This window comes from Peromyscus californicus, unplaced genomic scaffold, assembly GCF_007827085.1.
Source record: "Peromyscus californicus insignis strain IS unplaced genomic scaffold, ASM782708v3 Scaffold_10__1_contigs__length_136768540, whole genome shotgun sequence".
NCBI lineage: Eukaryota > Metazoa > Chordata > Mammalia > Rodentia > Cricetidae > Peromyscus > Peromyscus californicus.
Genome location: NW_026294391.1, coordinates 94,511,262 through 94,527,346, shown reverse-complemented (window position 1 = coordinate 94,527,346; position 16,085 = coordinate 94,511,262).

Here is a 16,085-nt window from a genome sequence, read left to right as displayed (position 1 = left end):
GTTCAAATTCATGTTGAATATGAATTCCTCCTAGAACACAGATTGATTAAATATTTAAAATAAAGCATGTTGACAAAACTTTCTGGAAACAAGTGTATCTTGAGTTCATAGCATTAACTTACCCAAGTAAGATGATTCAGTATAGCTAAAACAAAACTTTAAACAGCTCAATTCTCACATTCATTTTGTAAACATTGTAATGCAATCTTAATTTAAGAGGGCACAGTCTATGAAGAACACGTTAAATGGTCAGGAAAAGGCAATTCATCTAGATTATCTCACTTTTTAGGATATGGAAATTTCTGGAATTCTATGGGACAGAACTTGTGCAGGCGAATGTATATAATAGTATCCTGGGGAAATCACCAGCATTACATAAGGAGTTTAGATAAGTGTAACAGAAGAACACATGATGGTATGTGTCAGGTAAAGGGCACCCACAAGCAATAAAAATTGACAGGCATAAAAATCTTAGGAATAGAAGGGTAGCCATTCCCATTGTTAAGACCGAAGGAGTAAGGGAGGAAACGGCATTATTGAAAGCCAGCAATAACTGTATTGAAAGAAAAGGAAGAGGCCACCTGATAGGAGTTGTGGCTTTAGAGAGTACAATGCAGTTTCTACCTAAATGAAACACAAAGGGAAGGAGACAGGGTATCAATACATGTCTCACTCTCTTCCTGTTCTGATAGTCATCCAGTGCTCACCATTAGCCTGACTCAGCCAGATGCTAAATGGCAAGGAAATCTTTGCTATTGTCCACGGAACTCAACTTCCTTTGGTGATGTGTGGGTAAACTGAAAATAACAACTCCATGAGTGGTTTGTACTCTGCCAACTACCATTTCCTATTATACTGCCTCCAAAGACGTATCTATTTAGCTTCACTTTAAGCCCAGCTATCTGAACACAGTGAAGTAGTCGCACTGACTGGGGTAGGGATTGGGTGGCAGCACTAAGAAGGAGGATGTTAATTTGAAAGAACCTTGAGAAAGGGGACTACAAGGAATGGAGAGAGGGGAAACTGCAAAAAAAAAAAGAAAGAAAGAAAAGAAAATTTAAAAAAATGAGTTGTAGGTAGAAGACAGAATTTTTCCATATGTTTTTAGGAAAATGGAACCATATTTGAAAAGGATTTTCCTCTTATGAAGCAATCAGTCCTGAACAACTACATTTTCAGCATGAATTTAAAATTTCCCTCCATATACCTGGTTCCATTCCACCAACCCTTGTTTTGTCATAAGTGTTGGACTAAACTTGTTTCTCCCTACCTCTTACCCCTGTGGTCGGGATTATACTCTTGAATATGAAATTTGTGTCTTCTGGTTGCAATGGTGTAGAAAGGAAAAAGAAACCATAGGTCTGGTGGGATTCTGAATGAGTGAAAAGGGGACCCCAGAGACCCCACTGTTTGAGCAAGAAGGCTTCGGTGAAACAGACACTTTAAAAATTGTCAAAGGAGCCTCACTATAGAGGATGCTGATCCCTTCAGAATGTTCCAGGGGTATAGTAGTAGTCAACATTTTGTGTCTATAGCAAGCTGTCTGAGCCTATTTGCTAAGGAAAGATACTTATCTCACAGTTGTCAAAGTTCAAGGTCATGATACCTGCATTGGCTCAGCTCTAGTCAAGGGTCTCTTGGCGGTATCATATGAAGATGTATGGCAACAATTAAACTTAGTGTACCTTGTTACAGGATCTAGAGACTCAAAGTTTGGACTCAGGTTTTTATAATATTTTATTCTCCTGGGAACTGAAAGAGAACCATTTAAAACCCTTCCAAGAGTTTATATCACAACATCCAAGAACATCCCACTAGATCCAACCCAGTAAAAGATCCCCCTCCGTAAACCAAGTTTTCTATTCATGGGCCTTTGGTTGAAAGAAAAACCACATTGTAACCATGGCAAATATTTTCTTTAGAGTCTAGGATTCACTCCCCATAGCAATAAAAATGTGTATCAGTTTCAAGAATAATTTTATCCCAAGACAGCTTAGTGATGGGAAAAACAAGTTTCAAAGAAAGTAATAGTGGATGTATTTTATAAGAGGTGGAAGATATCCTACTTGGTGGCCTGGGGGAAAGGTATGCTATTTCTAGAGTTCACAATCAATCTCCAACCAGGCCCAGTAAGCAGGATCCTTCCAAGGAGTCATCTCCACTCCAAGTCCTTGGGTTGAGAATATTTTCAAAACTGGAGGGGGTAGAGCCGAAGGATAATTTATCCCTGGCCTGTCCCACAGATGTAGAGAGAAGCATTTTCAGCTTCAATTTTCTTTTTGTCTACTTATGAGATTAGACTCTCCCAGGGTTGATCTCTTTTCTAAACGCATCAAACCCCCACTGAGTCCTCAAAGCTAACAGCAAATAAACAGTTGCTATGTGTGCACACAAATGATTTAAACTTTCATTATACGGAGCTGCTGATATGTAAGGAGGCAAAAGTAGGAGGAGACAAAAATGTTTGCCTGGTTTTGACTGCAGTGCTATATGCTGCTACTTCTCCTTCTCCAAAAGGAAGCCCTAGAAACAGTACTTGGGAAAGGGACACTGATGCCAGGCTGCATGCACATGGACAGCACCCTGGTATTGGCCAACTTTTATGTAGTCCCTCTACTATTTAAAGGTACAGGGCAGTTACAGATAGGAAGTGGAAAATATTCAAGAGCAATAAAATAGGGTAAATGAAGAACTAAACATCTTCCTTTCAGAAAAACAGTGCTGCCTCCAACTCTTGTCTACTAGAATCACATTTGGTGCAGTTTTCCTTAATAAGGTATCTCTTGTTATTGTGTGCAGTTAAAAGACTGTCCTCTTAGGCAACAAAGCAGAGTGAATGTAGCTCAGGTTTTATAGCCAGGCAGATATAGGTCTAATCCAAAATATTTCTTAGTTGTGTGCCCTGTAGTCACTTTATTTAACTTCTCTTAGTTTCTAAACTTTCTAAAACATGTGGCCTGCTATTAACTATCTTGATCTTCATTCCAGCAGCTCTAGGAAGTTCTAGTCACATAGTGGCATGCCATCAGACTCTGCAATAGGCTATGTGCTTTAATGTGCACCCATAAATGAGAACCACTGAATAAAATATTGATGCCCAAACTATCATCTCAAGGGAAAATTTCTTGGAACTCCAGACTAATGTGTCCAGTTTCCTACTCCACATGACTATTTGGATGCCTAGTAGGCTTGGTAAATTACATGTATTTACAAACAAGATCCAAGCCTTCTGTCTTAGTGTTTTATTGCTGTGAAGAGACACCATGATCATGGCAACTCTTATAAAGGTAAAACATTTAATTGGGACTGGCCTACAATTCAGAGGTTTAGTCCATTATCATCATGGCAGGAACCATGGTGGCATGCAGGCAGACATGGTGCTGGAGAGGTAGCTGAGAGCTCTACCTCTAGATCTGCAGGCAAGCAGAAAGAGACAGTGAACCACTAGGCCGAACTTGAGCTTCTGAAACCTCAAAGTCCACCTGGGCAGTATTTCCTGAGAGTCAGCACACAGACACTGTGTTACAGAGGTAGCCAATGTTGTATCTCAAGCTGGCAGCTGAATTTGGTAGTCTAAGAGTCACCCAAGTGGTACTGGTTTTGAAGGCATGAAGGGGTCATGGAGAGCAGCTGAGGCTTGGCACTGTGAGAGGCCAGGAAAGGCCATTGGTGAAGGTGCAGCCTCGGTGGCAGTTGAAGGTCCAGAACTGAAGGGATCATACAAAGAAGTTGAGGCTTGGCACCATGAAGAGAGCCTATGAGAGGATACTGTTGAAAATTCAGCCCAGTTGTGGCGGAAGACCCCAGTGTTTTGGAGATGCCTGTACTATGGGGTGACCAGCATGGACAGCAACAGCAGTGGTGTGAAGCCAGCCAGAGCATAGAAGACAAGCTGTGTGTGCTGCAGAGAGCAGGGCCAGAGAAGTGACCCAAGCTCTTTGGAGGAGCCTAGAAGATCATGAGTGAATCCCAGACATTGGATATTCAGTTATTTATACTGTTGGAGTTTGGTTTTGCTTGGATCAGATTATGACTGTGCCCTGGTTCTCCCTTTTTTTTTTTTTTTTTTTTTTTTTTGGTTTTTCGAGACAGGGTTTCTCTGTGTAGCTTTGCGCCTTTCCTGGAACTCACTTGGTAGTCCAGGCTGGTTCTCCCTTTTAAAGTGAGAAGGTATTTAATTTAATTCTGATTTTTTTACACGAGTCCACAGCTGAAAGACAAGAGATTTTGGATTTTGAGAGATCAGATATTTTAAAGACTGAAATTTTAATGTGTTGGAATCTGTAAAGACTATGAGACTTTTATTAAACTTATCTGTGTTTTTAATGTGAGATCATGGGGATGACTAAGAAAGGAAAGGCTGTAGCTTAATAGTATGTGCTTGTGTGTCAAACTGACAAGGGGTCAGTTGTACTGGCTAGTCTTATGTTGACATGACACAGAAACTACAGTTGTCTGAGAGGAGAGGACCTCAACTGAGAAAATGCCTCCCTAAATTATGGCTGTAGGGCATTTTCTTAATTAGTGATTGATATGGGAAGATCCAGCCCATTGTGGGTGATTCCATCCCTGGGCTGGTGATCCTGGGTTCTATAAGAAAGCAGGCTGAGCAAGCCATAGGGTACAAGTTAGTAAGCAGCACCCCTCTATGGCCTCCACATCACCTCCTGCCTCCAGATTGCTGCCTTGCTTGGGTTCATGTCCTGACTTCCTTCAGTGATGAACAATAATACTGAAATGTAATCCAAATACAACTCCTTCCTCTCCAACTTACCTTTTGGTCAGAGTGTTCATTGCAGGAATATAGAACCTAACTAAGATAGAAGGTAAGTTCCCTTCGATGACTGTGAGTCCCATGCTCCAGTAGATTACCCTCCATCCATGTACAAGAAGCTCTAAGTTGATTCAGAAAGAAAGAAAATGAAGGATGGGAACGCAGTGGAATAGAAGAGGAATTATAATGGAGTCAATAAGGTGAATTTCATCAAAACTTATTATGTGTATGTATGAAATTCTCAATTTAAAAGTGCTTGGAGGAGCCGGGCGGTGGTGGCGCACGCCTTTAATCCCAGCACTCGGGAGGCAGAGCCAGGCGGATCTCTGTGAGTTCAAGGCCAGCCTGGGCTATCAAGTGAGTTCCAGGAAAAGGCGCAAAGCTACACAGAGAAACCCTGTCTCGAAAAAACAAAAAAAAAAAAAAGTGCTTGGAGGAATTTATGAGTCCTCCATTTCCTAGGCTCCTACCTCCTATCCACATGCAAGTCTATCAATTTTTCTTTCAAGATATACTTCTTATCTGCCTATTTCTCTTATCTGTACTACTACCACCATAAGACATGAGTGATAAAAAGAGGTCTTAGCTGAGCTCAGACTCAAATGGAGTATTCTATCCTGATAAAACATATCTCTCAAGCCTTCAGGAAACATCAGACTAAAAAATACAATTTTAGAAACATTTTAATTTGAATAAGAGAAAAGGCATGATAAAAAGTTTCCATTTATAATAGCTACCAAAACCTTAAGACACAGAAGAGTAAATTTTATACAAAATGCAGCAAAACTTATAAAACATTAACGATAAAGAAGAGGTTTCAAAATGGAAAGATTTGACATCTTAAAGCATATTTGTTATTTTTCAAAGGAATTTGTAAATTAAACCTAGTTTCAGTAAATACCCTTTTTCTCCGTGTAATTTACATTCTAATCTCCACATCTGTGTTCAGACATCAAGACAACATAAAGCTTTAATGATTAGCAAGTGTAATATTGACCTAGAGATAAACAAATAGATGAAGAGATTAGAGGATCAGGAAACAGACTCATGATTACAGAAAATATATCTATGAGAAAAATTGTTTACATCAGCAAAGGAAGGAGAAACAAATCAACAAATAATACTGGGATATTATTCATTTGGACAATAAAATAAAAAATATATGTCCACAACATAGCAACTTATAACAATTTCAAATCCAGATGGATAGGAAAAGGAATATTTGTCTTTTCCCCCCATCACCCTTTAGCATTCATGCTCCTCCTGCTTTCATGGTGTGTGCGTGAGTAGATGTGCATGTGCGTGTACCTTTATGTGCGTGTGTGTGTGTGTGTGTGTGTGTGTGTGTGTGTGTTTTAAATTTCACATATGAGAAAACAGATTATTTGTCTTTTAGAGTCCGGTTTATTTTGTTTGACATGATGATCACCACTTCTAACAATTAAACAACTCTGCAAATAATCCTCAATTTACAAAGAAAATGTAAGAAAACACATTTGTTAGGGTCTTGGAAGATGGTTTAGTTGGTAAAATGCTTGCTGGAAAACTATGAGGTTCTGAGTTCAGATCCTCATCATACATGTAAAATTTGGGCATAGTGGTATGTGCCTGCAATCCCAGTGCTGGGTAATTGGAAACAAGAGGGCAGCTAGTCAGTCAGTTTAACTTAATGGGCAAACTACAGGTTCAGTAAGAGATTCTGTCTCAAAAGTGAGGTTAAGAACAATCAAGGGAGACACTCGATGTTCAGAATCCTGACCTCCATGCACAAGTGCACATGTGTGCATGGGTACATACACACAAACACAGAGATACAGGAAAAGGAAAATGCACACAGATATGTACATAAACAAACAAATCACTAAATAAAAAGAAAATGGGATTTCCAAATAAGACATAAAAGGCGCTAAGGAACAGTGTGCCTAATTCTGTTAAATGAATAAATAAAAAGTCCCTTAAGTGACAATGGTTGATTGATTTTTCTGGCCACTGTGCTGAGGGGGGAAATGTGATTAGCTGCGGCCAGTGTGCTGTGTGGAATTGTGACACACGCCACTTCCAAACTGAAGTGTTTGCATTTTGCCAGTATGAGCCCTTGCAAAGCTTTCTTTCCATTCTCTAATGTTGCTAGGCAGCATTCTACTTCAGGCAGCCTGAGGCAATGAGGATGAGATAGAGGAGCGCTTCTAGCCAACCAGTACTGCATATTCATAAACAAAGAGAAAGGGCCAACTGAAGACTGGAAATGATATTTGTAAAGAAGATAAATACAACAAGGGTTTAATCTACCTGAATTATTTAAAGAACTACACATCAAGATGGAAAAATGAACAATTCAATGAAAAGCACAGGCAAATATACGATCAAGTAGTTTAGTGATGAGAAGCCCTTGTAGGTTTTAACTGTCTAAAACTCAGGAAATTCAAATTAATGGAACAGTAATTCGGTGAGTAGTACAACTGATTTATTTGCAAAAGGAAACATTATTTTATAATCACTCATTTGGTAGATTAGTGAAACTATAGTGATATTATTGGTGAGAAATAAGAATTATCCAAGTTAGTTGGAATATAAATTGGTTTTCTATTTGCTTTTCTGTTCTTTGACAAAATACAGTGACCAAAAGCAAGTTAGGGAAGGAAAGGGTTTATTTGCCTTACTTGCTCAGGTCAAAGTCATTCAGTGATGGAAGTCAAAGCAGAAAGGCTTTGAAGGAAGGCTGCTTGTTGACTTACTTACAGACTCATGCATAGCTATCCTTATGCAGCCCAAGACTAACTGCCCAAGGAATGGTACCACCTACAGTGGGGCTGGGCACTTCTCCATTAGAGGAAGATCAAGTAAAACCTCCATGAATATGTGTCAGGCCAAACTGATTTGGGAAATCCCTCAATAGATACTTTCCTCTCAGATGACTCTAGGCTGTGTCAAGTTAATTGCAAAAGCTAACAACAATTGCTATAGACCTTCAACAGGAAAAAGGTCAATATTGAGTAAGTTGAAAATGTATTATAAATATACCTAAAGCTGGAAATTTTATCTTCATGAACATGCTGTAGAAAAATTAGTAGAAGAGGCCAAAACCACATGAAATAGTGATTGGCAATGCCATTAATTTTTGAAATGGATTTATCAAATATATAGGTAAAGAAATAGGAAAGTAAATTTGATACAGTATTTGATGGAAGTTAAAAGTGAATAACTTGGAGCCACATGCTGGGGTAGCTCTAAACATTATTTTCAGCAAGGCAACTTGAAGAATGGCCTCAGTGTACCTTTTACACAAAGTCTGGAAATATATAAAAATACTGTTTGTTAGTCATAGATTTTTTTTCAGAGTATTTGTGCATCAAATATTTCACAACTTTTATTGGAATAATATGATCAAACTTAGCAGAGTGTATTATTTGATGATGTTATTGATATTGGTTCAATAGAGAAACCTAACATCCAGAAAAAAAGAAGCCACAGACATGTATGTAAGAGGGAATACAGACAAAAAAACACATGAAAATGGAAGAGTATTTGAAGATTGTTTTAGTAAAATAGGACCTTGGATACTAGCTTGTTGTTTTGATTTTGAATGTCACAATTGTTAAATTACTCTTTATATCTTGTCTATTTCAGATGCTAATCAACTTCATTGGTACACTTCCTGTTGGGCTCAGTGAGACTAATTTTACATGCTTTCATGTTTGTCTCTAGTTCTAGGCAGATGTCGAACTTTAGAGCTCCAGATAGGGTTAAGAAATGTGAAAATATAAGTTCCAAAGGCAATATTGAGCTATTTTCCTCAAGCATGGCTTTAGTCATGCTTTGTTTATAGTTTTTGCCTTGTTTACTGTTGCTTATGTTAGTGAGATTGGATATTTTTGAAAAGTGTTTCATGGTAGGGTCTCCCAGTATTCCATGTTCTGAGGCCTATCTTTAACTCTTCTAGACACAATCATCTCTTCCAATCTTGGTAGACCTGCCATGATATCAAGCTCAAGTGTTACACAGGTACTATTAATTAGCATCATGTGTTTTTAGGGTAGAGAATGTTATAATACAGTTCTCATGATTATAAGGCTGCGTATTTTTTGACCTTTGCTTAGGATTCTTCGAGGTGAATTTGAGAATAACTCTGATTCATAAACATTATAAAAGTCTGTAAGAATGCTCATTCATGGTTGATTTAAAAAATAAAACCACATATGAACTTACATAGACTGTGACAGCACTTATAAGACTGCATGGATTCAAACCAGACAAAATCCCAGCACTAAGAGGAGGAAGTGAACACAAAATCCACTCCTAACTCAGAATCTATTTGTAATTGGTATTTACTGGGAAAAGGAAAACCCTTTTTCTACAATGAAGTGTCACTGGGTATTTCAGCCTCATGCCAATGCAGGTCCCATGCCCAAGAATAGTTAGCCAACACCAAAAGGATCCCATGTGTTTTTGTGGGGGTGTTTTGTTTTTGTATATTTCTTTGTCTTTTTGATTTTCATTTTTGTGAGTGATTTTTAAGAGAGAGGGAGTATAAAATTGGGTGGGTAGGAAGATGCAGAAGATCTAGGACAAGCTGGGAGAAGGGAAAGAATATGATAAAAGTACATTGTATAATAAAAATTTAAATAAAAAGAAAAAATATATACTTTAATTCTGTTTTTTAAAAACTTTTTGAGGTTGTACTCTAATTACAATATTTCCCCCTTCCCTTTCCTCCCTCCATATCCATCCTTATGAACTTCTCCACTCTCCTTCAAATTCTTTGCCCTTTTCACTAATTGTTATTGCATGCATACATGTATATGCATATATATACACATGTATTACTAAATATAACATGATCATTCCATATAATGTTCGTTGGATGTATGTTTTCAAGGTTGACTTGCTGTGGAAGGACCCTTCTGTATGCTGTGAATGTATATTGCTCTCATTGCTGGTAGTTGGGCAGGAAGTTAAATAGGAAAGCCAAACTGAGAATGCTGGGGAGAGTAAGGATGGAGTCAGGAGTCACCAGCCAGATGCAGAGAAAGCAAGATGAAAATGCCATACTGAGAAAAGGTATCAAGCCACATGGTTAAACACAGATAAGAATTATGAGTTAATTTAAGTATAAGAGCTAGTTAGTAATAAGCCCGAACTACAGGCTGAGCACTTATCAGTAATATTAAGCCTCTGAGTGGTTATTTGGGAATTGGTGGGCAGGAGAGAACTATCTGTTTACACTGACTGACCAACACTGGACAAGCAGTTGGTATGCTCATATCTTGGGAAGACCAATTCTCCCCCTCTTAGCTCTCTTCAATTGCCTATAATGTTTTGTATAGAGTTGAGGCTTTGTAGGCTTTTCCCCATCCACTTTGGCATGTCTATTGGTGGTGTCCTTGTTCAGCTCCTTTTGGGGCAGTTATACTAGTGAGATTTTATGAGTATGGCTTCTGATGTTAATAGAATCCCACAGCACAACTTCATAGCAAAGTCCTTGATCCTCTGTCTCTTACAGTCTTTCTGTCCCCTCTTCTGCTGTATTCCTAGAGCCTCAGATGCAAGAGTGCTTTGTACATGTATCCATTGGGACAGGCCTCCACAACTCTGCATTTTGATTGTCTGTGGTTTGTTGTAATTCTGAAATTCTCCTGTTTTAACTGCTGTTTTCAAGCAGGCAGCCTCTGCAGTGACTTTATAAGTTCAGCATTTCTCCATTCAAACAAATTTGTGTTTTCACAAGCCTTTAATTAGCATCCTCTTGCCTTCAAGGTTTCATTCCTACTGTCCCAATGAAAAGGCTGAATTTTCTTTTCAACAATTTCAATAAAATGACCCTCGATGATATAATGATATACCTACAGAGTGGTGTCTGACTCAACCTCCATCAGAGAAGCTTCTTCTTACAATAGATGAGAACTAACACAGAGTCCCACACAACTGAACAACATGCAGAGTGTAAGACACATTGGAGCACTCAGATACTTTTCCTCTGCACTCTCCTTGTCTAAGATTTAAAAGTTTCTCACATAACTTTCCTCTTTAAACATCACATTTTCATTTTATTTTGCCCGTTTTTACCACAGATATGAATCAGAACACTGGTTATAGCCTCGCCACGGCATAAATGCTATGTTTTCTTTAAACTTTAATTCCTAAAGAAAATAGTCCATTAATGTTTCATTTACCCTCATATGTCTTCTAAGGATACTAGCAGATTGCAACCAGGTTCTTTGCCAGAATGTAGCCAAAATGGCCTCAATCTCAGTTTACAATAGTGTCTCCATTACCCTCTACAACCTCACGAGGCAGGCCTTTATTGTTTTAGCATTCTGATCTTCCAATCTCCCACCAGAATGGCCTATTAAGGTCTGCTACAGTATTCAAGGGCATTTTAGTCTGAAGTTTCATGCTTTTCCACATTCCTCCCATAAACTGGGTCCAAAAGTCTAAGAATCACACATCTAGGTTTATCACAATAGAGGCACCACTTCCAGTATCAATTTTCTGTATTGGTTACTTTATATACTGCTGAGACAAAATACCTGACGAAAGTAACTTAAGGAAGGGTGCATTTTCCCTTACATTTCAGATATAATCCACTACAGGATGAAAGTCATGGGGTCAGGAGCTTGAGGCAGCTGGTCACCTTGCATCCACATTCAGGAAACAGAGAGTGATGGATGCTGGTGCCCATCTAGCTTTCTCCTTTTTATTCCAGTCCTAGAATCCAGCCAATAGATTGGTGCCACCTAAATTTATGGTGGATATTCCTACCTCAATTAACTCAGTGTAGACAATTCTCATATATGACTAGAGTTTTGTTTCCATGATGAGTACAGATCAAATTAACAATCAATATCAACCACCCATCAAAACTACCAAGCTCAATATATCCAATGATTGGGTTCACTAATTCATCCCCTACATGTAGTATATCTGACAAACTTAATGGAGGGGCCTCTTTCCTTTTCCTATAATGTTCTCAATCATTGCAATATTCATCAATACTTTACAATAAAATATGCTCAAGACAGTGGGTCTCCAAATGAAAATGTCTTTCAAGAATGACAGTGAACAACTCTGGTTCTCACTAATTAGATGTGGCTTTGGGTAAGCTTTTTAACCAATCTCTGTCTTTGCTTTATTACCTGAAAAGAAAAACAATGATACCTGGCTGTGAAAATGAGTGACCAGCTGGCCTCCACTGAACTGCTTTAAAGTCTCCCTTCTAAGGTACTGCTTATTTCCTATGTTCCTCAGCTTTCTGCTTCTTGGAGAACCATGCTTCTGGGGCTCAGCCCTTGTCTCAGTTGCTATGGTGTTTCTGTTAAAGAATGTTTGTGGAGTTCCGACGCCTAGGTCTACAGCACATCCTAGAAATCAGCATTTTAATAAATTTCCAAAGGATTCCAAAATCCAGGACATGCAACTGGCAGATTATCACAGAGTACACACATTTCCTTTCCTTTCCTTCTCCCTCATCTTTTTCTTTCTTTCTTTTTTTCTTTTTTTCTTTCTTTCTTTCTTTCTTTCTTTCTTTCTTTCTTTCTTTCTTTCTTTCTTTCTTTCTCTTCCTTCCTTCCTCCTTCCTCCCTTCCTCCTTCCTTCCCGTCTTTATTTTCCTTTGAGGCAGTCTAAGCTAGAACTAGAAATTCTCCCATTTCAGCCTTCCACTAAATGCTGGAACTGCAGGTGTGTGCCACTATCCAGGGTTCAAATTACACTTCTCTTTTCAATAAGAATGTCCAAGGTAAATGTCAATTAATGAAGTTAAAGACACTTGATTAGTATTTTGTCCTTAGGTTACTGTAGATTGAGATATGATAATATTCTAACAGTTTTCATTGTTTTTTTTTTTTAATTTCCTTGTGTGCCCTTCCCAACTCTTGTCTCATCTACATTGTCCTGTGAATGCAGAATCTCTTTTGTCTGAACTTTGTGTAATTCACTTTCATTTCTAGGTCAGACATGCTCTCATTATTTGTACAGAATTCTGATTCGGTAGCATTCCAGGATCCTGAAGCAAGCTCTGAACCTTTGGCCCACATCCTCGGAAAAGGGGCCTTTCCCATGGTGATGCAAGCTTTCCTCTTCTCTGACACTCTGCTTCCCTTCAAGTCTCCAAGCTCTTTCATACTTCGGCATTCCCAGCCAGCAACAGCACATGGTCTTCTAGTGCTATCTTTTCAAGTCTGAGTCAGCGGATGTGTAGAACATTAACTCATTAACAATGCAATTATCTTTCTTTACTTTAAACTCTTGCCAAACTAGGTTGTTTTCAATTAGCAAATTTGGAAAGAGACTGTTTGAAATTTGCATTAGCTTTCTTTTCATAGGGTAGTGCAGAAGATCAAAGGACTCCATACAATGCACACATCCTCCTCTACCTTTGGTTCTACCTCTTCCTCCTCACCTTTCTTCTTCTTCCTCCTCCTCTTCTCGATTTTCCTCTTCCACTTCGGCCCTCTCCCAATCTTTTTTTGAGGAAGACTGGGCTGAAACTCACAATCTTCCTATCTCAAACTGTGCTAAGTGTAAAGCATAATGTAAATATAGGGTGGAAGTATAACACAGGTTAGATTCTGTAATTTATTCCTTTGCTTTTGGAAAGGAAATGGCAAGGATTCTCCTCCTATAACCCAATTTTCATACTGCCACACAAGCATCATCACCATATTTATTTTTCATCTTAGGTTCTGAAGAATAAGCCATACCTTTTATTCACAGTGGATAAATTTTAGTCCCCACATAACGTCATTTTCAGCCACGCCACTACCTCTCCTCCACCTTAAGTGGGATCTTCAGCCATGTATACTGTCATCTTTTACATTGATATTTTAGACTATCAAGTGAGACCATACTCAAGAACTAATTTATTCCTAAATTACTAGGAAACAATGAGCATTTTGATAAATAGAAATATCAGCAACTGAAAGAGATTTGGGATTTCGGATAGTTTATCATGCATGAATGAGTTCCATACCAGCACTATGTACAGTTGAACAATTTCATAAAAAAAACAAGCAAAGAAAATGATTTTTTTTATTATTTTGAACAACTATAAAGGAGAATGTGTTCTTAAAATAGTGTTCTGCCTCACTTGTAATGCAGTCACTCATATGTCTCAAATTCAAGGGCAACACTTGTTCCTGCAATGATGGGAACAGTAAGACCTAGCACATTTCCAGAATCATTAAAAAAAATGAGAGGTTGGGGATAATTCTAACTTGGAAAGGTTAAAGATCATGCAAGTTTACATACATGCATATATGCAAGTTTCTTCTTATTACTTGTTGCGGCAAAATTCTAAAAATGTACCCTCATACTCCTGGACAAATGTTACTCTACAATATGATAAAATATTACTTCCATAGTTATGTCACATAGCACAGTTAATTTTGAAATAGGAATATTATTCCAGGTGGTCTAATCTAATCACACAAACCCCTAAAACACTTTCTGGTCGCAGAAAGGGGAAGAAGATATGTAAATCAACTTTACAAATTGGGAAGGACATAAAGTACTGTTATCAGTTTGAATATGGAAGAGTTTGTATGAGAAAAGAATGCTGCTGGCCCCTGAGAACTGAGAGTGGCCTATTGGCTGACAGCCAGCAAAGAAATCGTACACCTGGAAGAAACTGAATTCCCCCACACCTACCCTTCTGAGCTTTAAAGAACCCTAGGTCTTCCAGTGAAAATGCAGCTCAGCTGACAACTTGATTCTGGCCTTCTAAGAGCTAAACAGAGATGCTGCTCACACCATCCTGCACTTTTGGTTGTGATAATTTTATATTACATTAATTTTTTATAAATTTATTTATTTATTAATTTTACAACCAGGCCCCAATTTTTCCTCCCTCCTCCCCTCCCAGTCCCCCCATCTCTCTGTTCCCACTAACCAATCTACTCCTCCTCTGTTTCTGGCCAGGAAAGGGCAGGTCTCCCATGAGTATCAACAAAGCATGGCATATCAAGTTGCAGTAAGACAAAGCATCTCCCCATGTACTAAGGCTGGGCAAGGTGGCCCAGTATGAGGAGTAGGGTCCCAAAAGTATGTAAAAGAGTCTGAGACAGCCTCTGCTCCCACTGTTAGGAGTTCCACATGAGGACCAAGCTAAACAACTGTACATATATTTAGAGTGCCTAGGTCAGTCCCATGCAGGCTCCTTGGTTGTTAGTTCATTACCTGCGAGCCCCTATGAGGCCAGGTTTTTCCACTTTTTGTTTCTCTGAAAATTTCTGTTTTACTTACAATTATATCATACTGTTGTTTTCTGACTTTCATCCTGCACTTTTGAACTACAGATCTATGAGCTCATACATGGATGGAATTTTGAGCCACATTTGTCACCATGTGTTAAATAGCAATCAAATACATTCTTGATTTGTCTTGTACTAAGATCATGAAGATCTTGGAATGATATATTATGTCCTCTGTGGCATAGGTATACAGTTCCCCTATTCAAAGTTTTGGTGTTTAGTTAGTATTCCAGACTGTTAAATGATGATCAATGAGTGAGAAGCAATTGCTCAATGTGGAAGAGGGACATGGAGATGCCGTATTTGGCTTAGCTTCTCTCTTCCCCCTACAATGGATAGCAAAGGTCCCTCAGGCACACACGAGTTTAACAGTCACATCGTGTGGTCTTAAATAAGCCATGCTGGGCTCCCTCTGGGATCAGGAAGATGATATCAGAAATAAAAATAAACCACTAGGCACTTGCTGACCTCATTCTTGGGCTGATTAGGAGCCAGATGATGAAATTATACTTTTAATACAACCATGAGAGTAGAAAAGATCCTCTTTCAGTTCCCATTAGGGTCCTTGTCCACAGAAAGGCTATCTTTATGTATGCTCTGCAAAACGTAGCCAGGTTCCTTCCTGTTCTCACAAAGGAGGGCACCAGCAGTCTCTGTCATCTTTGCTCAAGCTTTCCTTCCACCTCCCTTCTTCCTCCTTCTGCTCTTTCCCTCTTTAAACCTAATTTCATTGCTTCCTTTTTATACCTTTTCAGAACTGTTTAGTTTGGAGAGTGAGAGTTCCAGAGCAGCACTGAAAAAAAAAAAGCCCAGCCTCTCAAAGTGAGATAAATGCCCTTTATTCTTATTTGAGTTTCTCACTGCTTAGAGTGTAAGAGGAGAAAATAGAACAGTCTAACAGAAACAGGGAGCAAGACCTTTTCCACGGTATTTGAAAAAGACTATGAAAGGGGGACAGAGAGGAGAATGAAGTGACCCTGTTTCTGTCCCTTGACAGTGCTCAGTCAACAGTTCTGGAGTACCATGACATTTTCTGTCATTTCATGCCATTAAACAGCATAAAG